The sequence below is a fragment of the Silene latifolia genome, chromosome 3 (genome assembly GCF_048544455.1).
Source record: "Silene latifolia isolate original U9 population chromosome 3, ASM4854445v1, whole genome shotgun sequence".
Classification (NCBI taxonomy): Eukaryota; Viridiplantae; Streptophyta; class Magnoliopsida; order Caryophyllales; family Caryophyllaceae; genus Silene; species Silene latifolia.
The window spans coordinates 71,329,051-71,346,269 of NC_133528.1; the positions used below are offsets into that span (position 1 = coordinate 71,329,051).

Here is a 17,219-nt window from a genome sequence, read left to right on the forward strand (position 1 = left end):
CTTTCAAGACAATGTTGATGATGTCCTCATAGTCGAGGTGTTTGATGTTATCTTCCCCGAATAGGAGTGTGACAGGTTGTCCGTCAAGGCATGGTGACGGTTTGGACTCAATTGATGCAGCTTCGATGTTGTCGGGGATAAAGTAGTAGTCCTGGAAGACTTCCACTCCCGGGTATCTAGCCCTGGCCACAGAGTCATAGATTGGCTCCGGAAAGCCGTGGTAGAGTTCGGACTCTCCCTCGGGGACAAAGTATCCGTTGAGAGTCAGGTGGTATGGACAGAGGACGACTCCGTGCTTCTTGCGTTTTCGGATTAGGAGGTTCATCTCCTGAATGTCTTCGCCAGTAGGTTCGTATCCCAGCCCAAAGGGAATGTTGGGGACCTTAGCCTGTTTCAAGGGAGGCAACGGGTCCTTTAGTGGATTGAGCGGAAAACCCGGGAAATAACCCTGACGCATCATGATACGGTTGACCGTGAGGTTGGCGAACGGGTCACCCTCAGAGGTTCTCAACTCATCAGTTATGGCGTTCACGGCTTGGAAACCCCACATTTCATTGTCGTCCTCCTCAATGGCTTGGGAGGCTACCCCTCTTCTCATAACTGCTTTGATTGGAGAAGCGGGGATCGTGATCGTTTTCCCGTTGAAGGGGACCCTGATCTTTTGGTGGAGCGTTGATGTGACTGCCTTGACGGCGTGAATCCAGGGACGTCCCAGGAGCATGTTGAAAGATGCGTCGATGTCGACCACTTGAAAACTGGTTTGTCTTTCTAGTGGTCCGGTTGCGACGGTCAAGGTGACTAGCCCAGCGACCTTGCGACGAGTGTCGTCGTAGGCGCGTACTCCTTGATTCGTTGGGATCAAATCAGATTCCTTGACACCCAGCCTGTGGGCAGTTTTGAGAGGAATGACATTCACGGCGGAACCGTCATCCACGAGGACCATTGGTATATTTTTCTGGAGGCATTGTACGGTGATGTACAGGGCCAGGTTATGATTGGCTCCGAACAGGGGGGATATCCTCGTCGGAGAAGACGACCGGGTTACTCAGATCAGGGGCGTCTCTCGTCATGTGTGCCACTATTTCTTCTGGGGAAGAGGTGGAGGGCACGGTTAGTTTTCCCAAGGCCTGCAGTAAGGCCTGTCGGTGCTCAAAAGACGTTGCGATCAATTGCCAAATTGAGATTTCGGCCTTTGCTTTCTAGAGCTGTTTCAGGATTGAGTTCTCGGGAGCCTTTGGTTGAGTGTCCGCTTCCGGGACGATTTGGTCATTCGTTGTTGGAACGACCGCTGGGTTGCTCGGATTCTGATAGGGACGTCCGGATCGGGTGAGATGTCCGATTTCCTTCGTCCGCTTTTCCTTCCCCGGGATGACATAGACATCCTCAACATCATCTCGCCATATGCCGTTAATTTCAGGGTCTCGAGGATACCTTGAAGGGGTATTCCTCGGTGGGTAGTTCTTGTGGGGAATATTTTTGTGAGGGCAATTTTTGTGGGGGTAGTTATTTTGAGGGTAATTATTTTGAGGGTGATTATTTTGAGGGTGATTTTCGTGAGGTCTATGCCAGAATGGTCGCGGGAGCAATCCATCCTGGGGTGGGTAGTTTTGAATGCTTGGGGAATTCTCCCTCGGACGCGGTGCCGGGGGATTGAAGACGAGCCGATGGTAGGCGTCGTCGAGTCGGGTGATTCTCTCAGAGAGGCTGGCTATGGTCTCTTCGACTTGCTGAAACATAGTGAGCATGGTGGCAGCACTGAACACAAACACTCCGTCTGAAGGATCCTTTTCCAGAACATTCACCTCGTCGTCAATCGGCAAGATGAGATGAGAGCAGTCTAGGGTCGGCTCATCGTCAGAGATGGCGTGAATTCCCAGGGGGGTCGTCTTGTTGTTCGGCTTAGTTGGTGGGGGTATAGGCACATCTCCCTTCTCAATCATGTCTTGAATGAGGTGCTTGAGTTTGAAGCAATTTTCGGTATCATGCGCTTTTCCTCGATGATACTGGCAGTAGGCGTTGGGGTTCCAAAATCGGGACTTCTTGGCATCGGTCGGATCCGGGGTGGGTCCGATCGGTTGTAACTTCCCTTGGTTCATGAGCCTTTTCAAGGCACTTGCATAAGTCGACCCTATGTTGGTGAACACTCTCTGGGGGCGCTCGGTTTTCTTGGCAGATGGTTCGACGAGGTTAGCCTCATCAATCTTGTTTGTCTGACCGTAAGGGCGTGATCCGGTTAAGGTGGATCCCTGATAACCCCTGCCAGTGGTCTTTTCTAAGACACCCTTTCGGAGATCGTCCTCAATACGTGTCCCCAGAATCTGCAGATCTTGAAAAGTTTTGTTATTCTGATACCTCAGTAGGTTGGCATAAACCGGGCGGAGGTTGTTGACAAACTTGTCCACCAGAGTTGATTCACTCAGCTTACTGACCAACTGAGTACTCACCCTCCTCCAACGGGTTAGGAACTCAGTGAATCCTTCCTTGTCGTTTTGGGTTAACACCTCGAGAGTACGGGTGTTGGCCTGGATTTCGACGTTGTCGGCATACTGTTTGGCAAACTCAACTGCGATCTCATCCCAAAGTGGTAAGGTTTTTCGGATCCAAGGAGTAGTACCATTGGCGAGGAATCGGCTCCAAAGAGGATGGGAAAATCCTGGTAAAAAGCTCTAGTTTGACCCCCTTAATGGCCATGTAGTCTTTGAAAGCTCGGATGTGGTTGAGTGGGTCCTCCACTCCCTTGAACTTAGGCACATCAGTCAGGGTGAAGTTGTCAGGTAACTGGTCCCCAACAGGTTCGAACCTTCGGTTATTTTCAAGGTGGATATTATTACCCCGGGCTAGGAGTTGTTCTTCCAAGAGTTTCAGCCTCTTCTCAGTTTCAGTCAGAGGTGGGGTATTATGTTCCCCAGTTTCTTTGTTCTCGAGGGCGTCGATACGGGTCTCGACGCGATCCAGGGTGACCTTAAGAGCGGTAAGCAAGCTGGCTAGCTGATCAGTTGTGACATCTCTGTTGTTATCATTGTTATTGTGGTTGACAGACGAAGTTGAAGACGGGGCCATGGCTCCGAGGCAGAAAAACGGCTCATATTACAACTCAACCCGACACGGTTCCAAGACTGAACGCATACAACACAGAGGACGAGACAAAGATCGACTCAACAAGACGGGGTGACCGTGTGTGGTCCCTCGGTGCTGACTCGATTTATGACGTGATGGTGTTTGACCGAACCTTTGACACGAGTCCAACATGACGGCGTGACGCCATTGGACGGGTCTCGTGATGAGACGACTCATAAGTAAAGACCCATAAATACGTTTGCTTTGACTCGATAGACACGAGGCGGAATTGGAATGGTGGACTGAAGTTTTCGAAAATAGAAATTTTTAAAAAGATTCATTTATCGCTTTAATGGGCGGCTTCCGAAGATAGAGATCTCCGCAAGTCGATCAGTTGAAAAGGGTTGTCTTAAGTTTATTTGCAAAAGACGGTTTGAGTTTGAGTCGGCTCGGAAAACAGTGTGTTGCTTCCAAGACGGTTTTGAAATTCAAAATTGTATGTTTTGAAAATCGAGTTTGAAATGTTTGAAAAGGTCTCGGGGACGGTGCATGGTCCTTGGGATCCCGAAAGTGTCTCGAGAAAAGGGTGTGTGCTTTCCTCGGGTTTCGAAAGAGAGCCATTGTCGACGCGAAACGGGTTAAAATCCGTGTCTAGACGCGGCGATTATAACGGCGTGAAAAGGTGATTTGAAACGGTTATACAAAACCGGGTTTGAAAAATCGTTATTACGACGGCCTAGAAAGGCGTGTTGAAATGGTTATAAAAAACCGGGTTTGAAAATCGTCATTACGACGGCCTAGAAAGGCGTGTATCGCTCGGCGAAAGACCGAGGTTTGAAATGGCCATTATAACGGCGCAAAAAGATGTTTTTTGAAATTTTGAAAATGACACGGAAGGACTTATGATCAGATAGCACATAAGCACTCATAGTTCATTATATTATGCATCATGCTGACACGGGTTTTGGCTTAGAAGGGTGGGTTACACACCAAGCAATCAAACCCGGATTTGCGAGAGGGATACCAATCCAAACAAAATGTGTAAGGAGGGTGCCCTAGCCTCGTGCTCGAAAGTGATGAAAGCTCTTTGACGAAACAGAAATGTGTAGCGTCATTGGTATGCTTGACTCAATCGGGATTCGAAACGCGGGGATGAGAAAACTCACGCCGACGGGACGAGCCAATTGGTCGAAAAGGGTTAGGTTGTGGGCCCGGACAAGGAACCCGACCGTGACCGTAATATCAATTAATGCATTCCAACCAAGACCTCGTTCGAGTCTCACCATCTAGGGATCACAAAGACGTAAGTGCGCTAGTTTTCCCCAGCGGAGTCGCCAATCTGTAGACATGGCCCACCTGCAAGCCCAGCCGATCTGTGGACATACAGCGGTCTTTTTTGAAAGCCACGCTCGGCGGCGTAAAAATGCCTTCGACCGGATCGTTTTAGATCGGTCGGTTTCGTCTCGGTAAGGGTCTCGAAACGATTAGAGAGGTTTGGAGTCGCCACCAAGTATTTGTGGGATGCCTGGAACCCGTTTGAATTTAACTTTATACCTCGGTCAAATCGAAGCACAAAGCAGCGTTTGACATAGGTACTAAAGTTAAGGAAATCGTCCCTCTTTAGCATCCTATCTCTAGAATGACTCTCGTACGCCCTGGATAAGGTCGTCCACTATCCAAAGTTTCTGAGTAAGAGGTGAAGGTACGTATTGGGAAGCCTTTTAATCAGACACCCAATCCCGCCCGCGTTTAGCGGCCTCTACTGATCGATCTTGGTTGGTTGAATGCAAAAGTTGATAAAACGGTTTAAATGCATGAATGCGCATCCAATAATTTAAACCTAACATGTGAGAGATTTCTAAGTCGGTTGATTTAATCCAAGTATCAAGTATAAGATGTCGAGTTGGATTAATGGTTGATTTGCATGCAAGACGGAAATTAAACATCCATTTACCGTGTTAGGTTTAGGGTGCATAACATGATCCATTTGCCTTAGTAAGGCATTTTGCAAATATGGTTTTGGATAATCAAATAGTCATCTGATCCGTCCTATATCCGGGTTAACCGGAGTCGGGATCGTCCTGGACTAATGCTGGAAGGGAACAGGCCCTGTACCAGACGGCTATAAGAGGCGCGAGCCAGCCGGCGGTGTAAGGGGCCTCCCTCTGGTTTTGAAAATGAGAAAGAAAAGGCCTGCTTGAGGCGCGAGTTAGCCAACGGTTGTATGCCGTGTTCTGGCTGTTTAGAAAACGTTATAAAACGTGTTGAAATGGGTATTTGAACCCGGTTTGATTTTGAAAGGGTCGTTTAGACCGCATTTGTTGATTTGAAGAACTAGACTCGAATAATCATCATCATTTGATAATATTCGGTGTCGGGTTCGATTTGACAAACTTGACATGAATAGTTTTGAAAAATGATTATGGACTAATTGTTTTAAGTCCATTTGAATGTCATTAGTCGGTACTCATCATCGTACCCGGGTTAAGATCCGGCATGGTATGAAGAACCAAGAATGATTTTGTGTTGGTGACTAATATGTTTGTTTGAAAATGTAAAGAAATGAAATAAAAGGCTTTAAAATACCTTTTATATGTCATTAACCAAATATTATCACCGAAACACGGATTTAACCGTCATGGTATGAAGAACCAAGGGTGAAAAATGTTTTATGGTTAAAACATGTGAAATAAAATAAAAATGGTTCGAAAATACTTGAAATGGTGAAAACCGATTACAAATATGAAAAATGGATTAAGGGAAATGACGAGAACAAACACTACCGATCGGTCCGAGTACCCCATTTAGGCGCGAGCCATTTGGGGACCTAAGGGGCTTCTGCCTCAGACCAAAAATCGGTTTTGGCTCGTTTATTCCATGTTTTGGTTCATGTTATGCATGTTTTAGCATGTTAGAGTCATGAAACAAATGAAAACATAATAAAAGAGGATTTTTACACCCTCATACTTACATGTTTGGTTATGGCGAGTGACCGACGTAAGTGTAACAACTCGTTTGATCGGAAAGAACTCGGTTTAAAACCGTTTTGGTAAGTAAAGAAAGAGTGTTTTAAGTTTAGTGATGGTGTAGTGGTCAAAGTGGTCGGTCAAGTGGTTTAATGCACGATGACGGTACCAAACAATGTGTAAGGCTCGTGTTTACGATCGGTAGGTCGTAAAACACGCGTCGGATTATGACTTAAGAAGTCGAGTCGAGAATTTTAAGGGAGAAAAGAGGGGGCGGACACTCGCGTAAGTCTCAAATGGGTGGCATTTGAGGGGTATTTATAGGACAATGAGTGGTTGTGTGAGTTTTGAGCGACGTGGCCACCTGGGCTGCTCAAAGAGGCGCGAGCCACGTCGCGGGTCTTCGAGCTGTGTTGTCGCTTTCACAACAAACGCAATCATGATTTGTTCTATCCTAGGTTTTGTAGTCACATGTTTGGTACTTGACCAACACGAATCCGGGAAAACTTAGCATAGAAGGTTTGAGATGTTTTGGTTTTTGTGTTTGACTCGGTTTGACTCGTTGTTGGAGTTGGGATTTGAATTTTCGAGTCGGTTTTTGGTCCGGTGTCGGTTTTGACTCTAGTTAGTGTCATTGCGACCCCGTCGCCGTGCATTAAACACTCCAGGTATTTTTGAAATGTTTTGTTTTCGAAATCGTTTTAAGTTTTTCGACGTAAAGTTGTACACAAACTGTCGATCAAACGCTGCGATCCCAAAACATGTTGTAGTCCGATAATCATCGGGTGTTTGTTGGAGTCTCAGCAGATACTGGGTATCTACAATTCCACTACTTTCGCATTCATTTCTACAAAATGGACAAAACGAACCAAAGTAGCCAATTCGGGGCAAAATACTATAAAAACAGTATAAAAATGCATGGAAATATGTGCTGAAATAGGCTAAAAAGACTATACAAAATGCACGTATCAAATCTCCCCAAATCGAACCTTTACACGTCCTCGAGTAAACTGAAATGCAACTAATGGAACGGAAATGACAACTTAGAGCTAGCTTAACTTGTCTACTTGAACCAGTTTAATGCAACAAAAACTAACAGTTAAAGCTAAACAGTCAATACGCAAACGAGTTATAAGCTGTTCAGAAATATAGCCAACCTATCGACCTTGCAAGACCAACAAAATCGGACTCTCTCGTGGTCACTCTTCTCTCATGAAGCAAAGGGTGAATGTTATATGTAAAAGAGAGAAGAAAAGACAGTCACTCACCTAACTGCAACCTACATAACATGCATGCAACAATAACGAAAGACAATTCAAGTACTAATGCACACACTCCAACCAATAATGTCCGTCACAGCCGAGGGCTTACAAATAATATGGGAATAGTGAGGTTCAGGTGAGAAAAGGCAAAACAAGTTATGGTAATGTGGAGGTAAAAGCGTCAAGGTAGTTCCTAACAGGACCATAATAAACCATCCGAATCTCAACTGACTGAAAAATAGAATACAAGTGCCCTTCATTTGGCACACAGCTCACTAAACTCAAACACAATCTCCTCAAAAATATAGAATAAGAATGGAGGAGTCAGACGGTCACAAACTTCCCTTTTTTAATACCGTCTAAATGAACCAAATCATACAAATCAAATTTTTTCAATTTTTTTCAAACTTTCTCTTTTTTTTTCTTTCTTTTCCACGTGATCAGCATTCTTTTTTTTCATTTTTTTTCTTCTTTCTTTCACGTTTCCTCTCTTTTTTTTCTCAATTCGTTTTTTTTCTTTTTCTTTTTGCTCCTTCTTCTATTTACACCAACTCCATACAATGAGATACAAACCAACTGCAAACGGGAAATCATACCACAAAAGAACATACTAAACTAGCTTGACTAGGCAGGCTTAATTTGGGATGTAGCCAATGGGTCAAAAAGGCAAATTTTGGCTTATGTGGAGCTAAATGGGTGAAAAATATAAGAAAAGGGAAATTTGCAAGCACCTCCCTGCATGTGACACCAACCACAAACCCGAATATGTGCATTTGACAAGAAATTGAATGTCATAAATGTGCAAAAAAGATGAAAATGCTATGCAAGGAGTACTACTCTCAATTCCTATGTAAACTGGTCATGAATGTCACCAGTTATGGCTCTAAAAACTCAGAATTTATCAAGTAGTTTGCCAATTTATCAGGTCAAGTCTAAACAGTCAGCTATATTTGAACAGAAACTCGTAGACTATGCGTATGACAAAGCTAATAACTATCAATAAAAGTGCAAGGCTCAAGTAAAATGACAAGTTATAGTGCATTATCATCACGGAAATCTACCGTTCCAACTCAACCTATATGCAAAAATAAACGTGAAATTTTTTAGATTTTTTTGAAATTTTTCTAATTTTTTGTGATTTTTGAATTTTCAATGAAATAAACAAACAATGCAAGCTGAAAAATAAACGTGAATGCAAAACAAATGCAAATGCAGACTAAAAAGGATGCAATACCCTCCCCAAACCAAAACGGACAACGCCCTCGTTGTCCTCCAGCATACACCAGCAGATATATACAGGGGAACGGGAATATACAACCGATAAGAAAATAAAAACAATAAATAAAAAGGAGACAAAAATGAAAGAGTAAGAGATACATACAAAACGCGAACTTCCCCAAACCAGCCAGAAAACTGGGGAAGTGAGTAGACCAGTAGCTACCCATCAGCGTCGTCGTCGTCGTCGTCCACCACCGTGTACTCCGGATCATCCTCCTCCTCTCTCCTCCTCCGCTCCTCAGCTCGAGCTCTCTCCACTACCACCTCTGGGTCCTCGTCCTCCTCCTCCTCGTCAGCAGACTCCGGGTACCCCTCAGGTGGGTACCTTTAGAAGGAAGGGTGTGGCCAACCCTCTGGGATCGGACGGTGTCGCCGCAAGTGGTACTCGTACAGAGGGTGTAAGGTAAGAGCTAAGTCCCTCTCCATACGAGCCTGTCGCTCTGCAATCTCAAGCAACAAACCGTCACGGTGCCCTTGGTCCATGACCGCGGACCCCACAAAGGGTGGAGGTGGTACGAAAGTAGCCGGTAGGACCGTCTGAGCCTATGTCTGGTCGGTGGGAGTGGGAGTAGGAGTGGTAGTAGTAATGGGAGTAGGGGTCGGGATGGGAGTAGCCGTGGAAGGCTGGGTACTCCCGGAAGGTGTGGACCCCTCTCCAGTCTCAACTCTACGCTGCTTCTTGGCAGCGTGTGCAGTGGGAGGTGGTCGGCGTGGAAGGTGAAGGTCAGGCAGTGGTGGAAGTCGGGCGCCCCTAGCAACAGTAGGCAAAGGGGCTAGACGGGGGAGAGTGTCACGGGATAAGTCTACAGACAGGAAGCCATCTATCTTCCATGTCTAGTAGTCTGGGGTCAGCCAATGCTGAGAAAGCATGGCATCCAGACTCAGATACCTCTCTCCCTCGAGGTACTGCAAGTCACGAGGCCAAATGGGGAATAAGGAACGGGCAAGAATGGTGGCTATGCCACCGCAAGCAATAGATCCCGTCTCCTTCAGCCCCTGGCCCTGAAAGTACTGGGCGGTCAAGTAAGCTATGTTGAGGGTAAAAGGACCCTCATAGTCAACGTTCAGGTAACCGCCCAGGATGGAGAGCTCGGTGTTTGTGATGTTGTTCAGCTCCTTTCGGCCGAAAATGGTGCTCCCCATCAATCTAAGAAAACAACGAACAGGGGGAAGGTGGACCTGTTGGAGCTTTCGCTCCGTAAAAGTGGTCTGGGCCAGGGTCCGCCACAGCTGACGAAAGACCCTCCTAGGTGGTGTAGTCTCTCTCGTAGAGGAGAGGCCAAGTCTCCTACCAAACTCCTCTAAAGTCATCTGAAAAGTCCGGTTAAACAACCGGAAAGACGCTGAAGAAATAGTGGGGTCAGCATCGTGTGCCCCTGAGGAGAAGGTAAAGGAGCTGAGAAACTCAAGGCTCGGCTCCAGAAAGGTACGGCCGCTCATAGTGATGAGTCCGGCCATCCCCGTGCCCCGTAGTAAATCACAAACCGACTCGTAGATACCGAGTCTCTCAAGTGCCGATTTCTCTAAAAATCGGGAGGGTACAAACTCACAGCCTAAGAGGTTATAAAACCTCTGACAATGCTTACCGTTGACGAAAATTACCTGCGGATAATCTGGGTGAGAGTCGAGGGAAGTGTCCCCTCGGACTGTGACAGTGCCAGAAGTAGAAGGAGCAGCAGGAGTGGAAGTAGCGGGAGCTGACGTAGAATGGTAACGCCCACGACCTCGGCCCCGGCCTCTGGAACCTAAAGTAGAAGCCCGTGCGGTGACGGTGTGAGGAACCAGGGCTGCTCTAAAGGCAGCTGCAGCTGCAGGCGAGTCCGCCACAGGTGTGAAAACGGCGGCTGGAGTAGAAGTAGTGGCTATTGTGGCCACCGCTGAAGAAGAAAGGCTAGCAGTGGTGATGGCCGTAGAGGAAGTGGCAGCCGAAACTGAGCTAGCAGCAGAGCTAGCTGGAGTGAAAACCGTACCTGCAGCTGAAACCAAGAACACGGGTGCTACGGTACTAACTAAAGTGGAGACGGTGGCAACAGCAGGGGCCACCGTCTCAGACAGGGATGGGCTAGAAGACGAGCTAGTGGAAGGTAGTGAGCTAGACTCCATCCTGTAAACATAGGGCAGGGGATATGATAAGAAAAACAGCGGCTAACTGATGTGACCATAATTGGCGCATATTTAGCCCCCGAATTACCATTGTTTCCATGCTTTTTAGTGCCTATTTGGGTCATTTCTTATCTTTAGTTCTTTGTTTTGCATATTCTTTGAGATTTTGATCCCTTGGTAGGAAAGGAGTAAGAATCTTGCATTTTCATGGCAAAACAAGGCTAAATTGATCATATTCAATGACCAAGCATCAAGGAGAGACAAGACTAGAAGGCCTTTGTACATAGCATAGTAGAAGAGCATTGTTGAGAAAAGGATCCTTGAGTCCCCAAGGAAATCCCCAAGGAATTCATGAAGAAAAGGGAAGAAAAAGAAGAAGGAAAGTTGCTGAACTACAATCCGAACGGATTGTAGAGAATCCGTCCGTCCTCGCCAATCCGAGCGTCCCTCCTTGGAATCCGCTCGGATTCCCCCTCGCCAGTCCGAGCGTCTTGCCCAAGAATCCGCTCGGATCCCTCAGCCCAGATCCGGCCGTCCCGACTCCCATCCGCACGGATCACAGCACAGCACGTTTTCATTCCTCAAGCATCGATAAGAGAAGCCCTTCTCTCGGATAATCCCGGAGGCTCCTTGCTCAACTTAAAAAGTGTAATTACTAGTTTAGCCCTTAGTTAACCCTAATGCATCCTCCCTAATTTTCACTATAAATACCCCATTAGTCTAATTAGAGGAGCATGTTCTTCTTATCAATAATTAGTGTAGTTAATATCAATCAAATCTCTCTTCAATATTGTAATCAAATATTAATCAAGTTTTAATCCAAGTTTTAGTTCTTTAATCTCTCTCTTGTTCTTACTTTATTTTGGGTAATTGAAGATTATTTGGGTTATTATTGGGAGATTGACAACCTCTCAATCTAGGATTCAAGTACTTCTATTATTCTTGCTTTATTATTGGAATCATTAGTAGGTATAATCTCTTAATCCCTTTTTAATTATTGCTAATTGCTTTCATTTATTCATCATGTTTCATTATGTTAGTATGATTGACAACCTTTCTAGCATGATCAATATGATAATGAGTGAGTAGTCTCTTAGCTAGGGTTTAATGGGTGATTAGGGGAAACCAACATGGGGAATGATTCATGCTTAAATTAATATGCTTTCATATCTTATTTGCTTGCTTGTTTTGATCTTAATACATGCACATGTTATATTTGATGAAATGCTAAGCCTATGAATCCTTGCATTTACTATCATCTTCTATCCTTTCAACTTGACTTGTAAGACATAACCCAACTCGAGTCTTGTTAGACCATGCATGTGTTAAGTAGGGAAGATTAAGTTGACTTGTAGGTGTTGTACAATCCAAGAGATTCGGCTCCGGGACCCAAACTTTCCTAGGATTGTAAGATATAACCCAACTCAATCCATCACAACAATAATTGCTTGCTTATAATTTGAGAACATGTTTGTATGATCATATCCCATGATTCCCCTATGAACCCATGACACCCTAGTGCTTTTAATCAATTGTTTACACCCTTATTTCATTTATCTGGTTAGTTTATTTTCATTGCTATTTTAGTTTAGTAACCTTCTACATCAACCCAATTTGTGACACCCCTAGACACCACTAGTTACAATAGAATCTTCATTTCAATACCCGTCCCTTGGGATCCGACCTTTACTTGCCTCTTTACTAATTGTAGAGTTGTTTGTGAAGTATAAATTGTGTTTTGTATCGACCATTGACCAACGACCACATATGCTTAATTGTGAACACCAAATGGCTCCGATCAAAAATGGCGCCGTTGCCGGGGACGGTGTTTAATTGATTTAAGATTTCTTTTATTGTTTTTAGTTGTGTCTTTTTCACCTTGGGGAAGTAAAACTCCTCAAGGTTTGTTCTAATTGTTTTTTAGTTGTTTGATATTTTGCATGTCTAGAAGGTTACAAAGAGATTTGTTACCTTTTGACCGTGAAATCGAGAGAACCTTGACGAATAATAGGAGACTTGTTAGGAGGAATTTGGGAGGTGTTGGTGAAGTTGTTCAACCCACTAGTGAGTTTGTCAATCCTTTCGCAATAGAAGGAGAAGAGAACCCATTAAACAATACCACACAAAATCCACCTACAATGCCTAAATTCTCGTCACACTCTATACCCACCGAGGAGGATTTACCAAATGGTACTCCTACCCCACAACATCTTACCGGAAACTTTATTGCCAAGTCCGCCTTCATTCAACTAGTTGAGAGGAGCCAATTCGGGGGAATGCCTAGTGAGGACCCTCATTCTCATATGGAAACATTTTGTGATTATTGTGAAGCTATCTCTCAAACGGGCGTGACTCAAGACCAAATAAGATGGGTCTTATTTCCTTTTTCGTTAATCGGCACCGCAAAGCAATGGTTGAAGGGCCTTGATAAGGCCACCCTTGGAATAGATTCTTGGAAGAAGCTAGCTCTAGCTTTCTACAAAAATTTCTACCCACCGGAAAAGACTAATATGCTAAGAGCTCAAATTACGGGTTTTAAGCAAAGGGATGAAGAGTCTTTGTATGAAGCTTGGGAGCGGTTCAAAGGTATTTGTCGCTCATGTCCTCACCATGGACTTAGCGAATGGTTTTTAGTGCAACAATTTTGGAATGGTTTATATGAAGATTCAAGGAACATTCTCAATATGGGATCAAATGGAATGTTCACCGAAGTTGATGACAATCAAACATGGAACAAGATTGAGGAAATGGCGGTCCATAATTCGCAATATAGTAGGCCTCGCAAGGCTACTAGAGGAGGAAAGTATGAAGTGGACACCGTTACTCAATTGGGTGCTCAACTTAGTGCTCACATTGACACAATCAACTTGAAGTTTGAACAAGCTATGGCTAGACTTGAGGAAAACTCAAAATCATCAAAGCATCATGTCAATGCCATGACGGCATCCTCATCAATCCCAAGCGGGATATGTGAGAATTGTGGAACCTTGGGTCATGACTCAAGCGAATGTAGGGGAACAACCGGGCAAGTCAATGCTTTCCAAGCTTACAAAAGTGGTACCCCTTATTCAAATTTTTACAATGAAAACACCAAGTTCCATCCAAATCTCTCATACAAAAGCCAAAATGTTCAAAACCCTCAAACAACATACACTCCACCACCCATGAGAAATCAAAATCAAAGACCCTTTTACAATCAAAACCAAGGTTACCAAAATCAAAACCCATACAATCACCACAATGACCAAGGTTTTGATGTCCAAAAAGCGGTCCTCCAAATGCAAAAGAATCAACAAGAATTTTTCACCCAAATGCAAAAAGATAGCCAAGCAAAAGACACCACCATCAACAACATTCTAGCTCACACCAAGATGTTGGAAACACAATTAACTCAACTAGCATCTTCTAGCTCACAAAGACAAAAGGGGCAATTACCACCACAAAGTAATCCCCCTAGACATGAAACGGTTAGTGCCATTCACTTGAGAAGTGGTACAAGGTATGAAGCACCGAAGGAGCAAGTTGAGGATGAAGTTGTGAGAGCTAGTGAGAATGAAGTTGTGGTGCAAGGTCCCAAAGAAGGGGAATCATCAAAAGAAGAAAGCTCAAAGAAAAATGAAGACAAAGCCAAAGAAAAGGACCCCATTGTGATTAGACTTCCTTTTCCAAGTCGTCAAGCCAAGCCTAAATTTGATGATCAACTTGGGAAGTTCATGGAGATTGTGAAGAACTTAGAAGTCTCAATTCCTTTCACGGAATTAATCAATCACGTTCCGGCCTATGCAAAGTACATGAAAGATATCCTCACAAAGAAGAAGTCGATCCGGAAACTTGAGACTATCGCCTTCACCAAGGTGAGTAGTGCCATACTTCAAGGGAGTTCACCTCCAAAGCTAAAGGATCCGGGAAGCTTCTCAATACCGTGTACCATTGGCGACACAACGATCAACAAAGCCTTATGTGATATAGGGGCTAGTGTGAGTGTCATGCCGTACTCGGTAAGTAAAAGGTTGGGAATGGGAGAGCTTAAATGTACCAATATCACTCTTCAAATGGCCGATAGATCGACGAAGACACCGCTAGGGATATGGGAAGATGTCCCCGTGCGAATTGGGAAGTTTTTCATCCCGGTGGACTTTGTCATTGTTGATATGGAGGAAGATTCCAACATTCCAATCATCTTAGGAAGACCTTTCCTACACACCGCGGGTGCGGTGATTGATGTGAAACATGGAGAGCTCACTCTAGAAGTGGGAGATGAAAGCATAACTTTTAATCTTGACAAGACCATGAGAGCTCCTCGTTTGCATGAGCCATGTTTCATGATTGATCATTATAGCCGAAAAGATGAAAAGAAGAAATCGGAACTCCAATGGAGGAAGAAAGTTGAAGATGCTCCATTCAAAGAGCAAGTGAATTGTGACAAGGAGAGCTTGCAAAGCTCATCAAAATCAACCAAGGAAGAAGAAGATGGCCTCATTGGCCAAGAAAAGAAATTGGGAGAGTTGTCTCCATCCAAGCAAGAGATTTTCAATGATCAACTCAATGAAGTTTGTGGTCTTTGGGACGACGAATTCGAAGGGATCTTTAATCCCTACATTGGGCATGCCATCGATCATGATCAACAACAAGGGCCACGGTCTATTGAGGACCTCTACCATAACAATGAACAAGCTTTTGATTACTTCTTCAAGGTGTTGAGCAACATCAACAACACCTTGAACATGCCCCCTTGACATCTCATCAAGAATGAGAGTTTGGTGGAGTCCTCCCTAAACCACCACTTGTAAATATTTCTAACTCCCTAACTTACATTTAATTTTTGTATTGCATTTTTGTCATTTTTGGATTCATTTTTACTTTGATCAAAATAATTGTCATGTAAGAGAGAAGTGAGGGAGGGACTAATGATTTTAATTGATGTGTAGTGCTTTACCTTAGTGTGGGGATGGCAATTGCCTAGGCTATTCATGCCTTAGTAGTGCCCCCGCAATGAAGAACACAAGATTTGAAAGAAAGAAAGAAAGAATGATAAGGGAATGCGTTTGTGCACGGATGGAACTGAATCCGTGTACACAAGGACCAATCCGAGCGGATTCCTGAGAATCCGCCCGTCTGCAGAGGATCCGAGCGTCCTGCGAGAAGACGCCGTCTTGGCCGAATGAAAACCGCAAAATTCTTGATCGTTGAAGAATCCGAGCGGATTTACGGAAAGACGCCCGTCTCACGTAATCCGTCCGTCTTGTGAACAATCCGCCCGTCTTGCGGTGAAGAAAAACAAAGAAAAATCTCTGGACTGGAATCCGTCCGTCCTAAGCAGAATCCGCCCGTCTCATCTCAGAAGAATCCGAGCGGATTCCCCGTAATCCGCCCGTCTCTAGGCGGGATTTTTGAAAATTTGAAGTCAAGAATCCGAGCGGATTGCGCCTAATCCGCACGGATTGTCCCTGCGTCCTAAAATTGTCGAGTTCTTTAAATACCCACCCCACCTTCATTCATTCATTCATTCACTCATAAACACTACCCACAACATCAAAACCCTCATCCTCTCCATCTCAAAAACAAAAACCCTCAACAAAACTCACCAAAATCAAATCAAACCATCCTTCAAATAACAAATCAATCACTCCATCTTCATTAACAATCAAAACCAAGCACAAAATCTTCACCTTTGAATTGATTTTTGTTCTCATAAAGGCAAAGCCTTTCACATTCAAAATCGATTTGGGCATTCTACAAATTGAAGATTTTTGATCTTTTTCTTGGTTAGCTCATCAAATGGCAAGAACAAAGGGAGCAACAAAAGCAAAAGCAAAGGCAACAAAGGCACCAAAGACTACAACTCTCTCTCAAAGGCAAAAAGCTCTACAAATGAAGAAAGCTTTGGCAATGGTGGTATCAACACCAAGCTTGGAAGTGCAACATCCTCAACAAATTTCTATGGAAGCATCACCCTCTACTCCGGTAATTAATCAACTCTTGCATTATCCGGAGGTAACATTCATTTCCGATTCCCATAGAAATACATTTGTCAAGTTTGCTATGAAACAAATTCAATCCACCAAATTCATATGCCAAGATGCTTTAGAGAAGTTGGGTGTTCTTGAACAAACAAGAGTCTTTTTCAATGCCATGGGTTTAAAGAAATTGTTTGAAATGAAGGAAGTAACATACCCCTCCCTTGTCTTGGAATTCTTAAGTTCTTTAAAAGTGACAAAAGTTGAGAATAGAGAAAATATTGAGTTTCGTCTAGCTAACACTAGTAGACGCATTACCTTTCCGGAATTGGGTGCAATTTTGGGTCTTAGCGATGAACATAAATTCTATAAGCAATATGGGAAGTATGATCCCGAGCCTCTTTGGGAGGCAATCTCCGGGAAGAAATTTGAAGATTTTAAAGCTTGTCGTGCTCTTTTGGTCCATCATCCGGGCATAAGAATATGGCACAAAGTTGTGGGAAATACCATAATTGCTAGGAAAGACACCAATCATTTCACGGGACTCGATTTTATTCTCCTTGAATCAACTTTGAATATTGGAAGAATTCACACCA

At 44.2% G+C, this 17,219-nt stretch overlaps 1 non-coding gene across 1 annotated transcript; it reads right to left on the reverse strand.

Annotated features, from left to right (window-relative positions):
- Positions 1 to 13,176: 13,176 nt before the first annotated feature.
- LOC141650682 (small nucleolar RNA R71) lies at positions 13,177 to 13,283 on the reverse strand. Its single transcript, XR_012546701.1, has one exon. It is a non-coding gene; the product is annotated as a small nucleolar RNA R71 (small nucleolar RNA).
- Between the last annotated feature and the right edge of the window lie 3,936 nt (positions 13,284 to 17,219).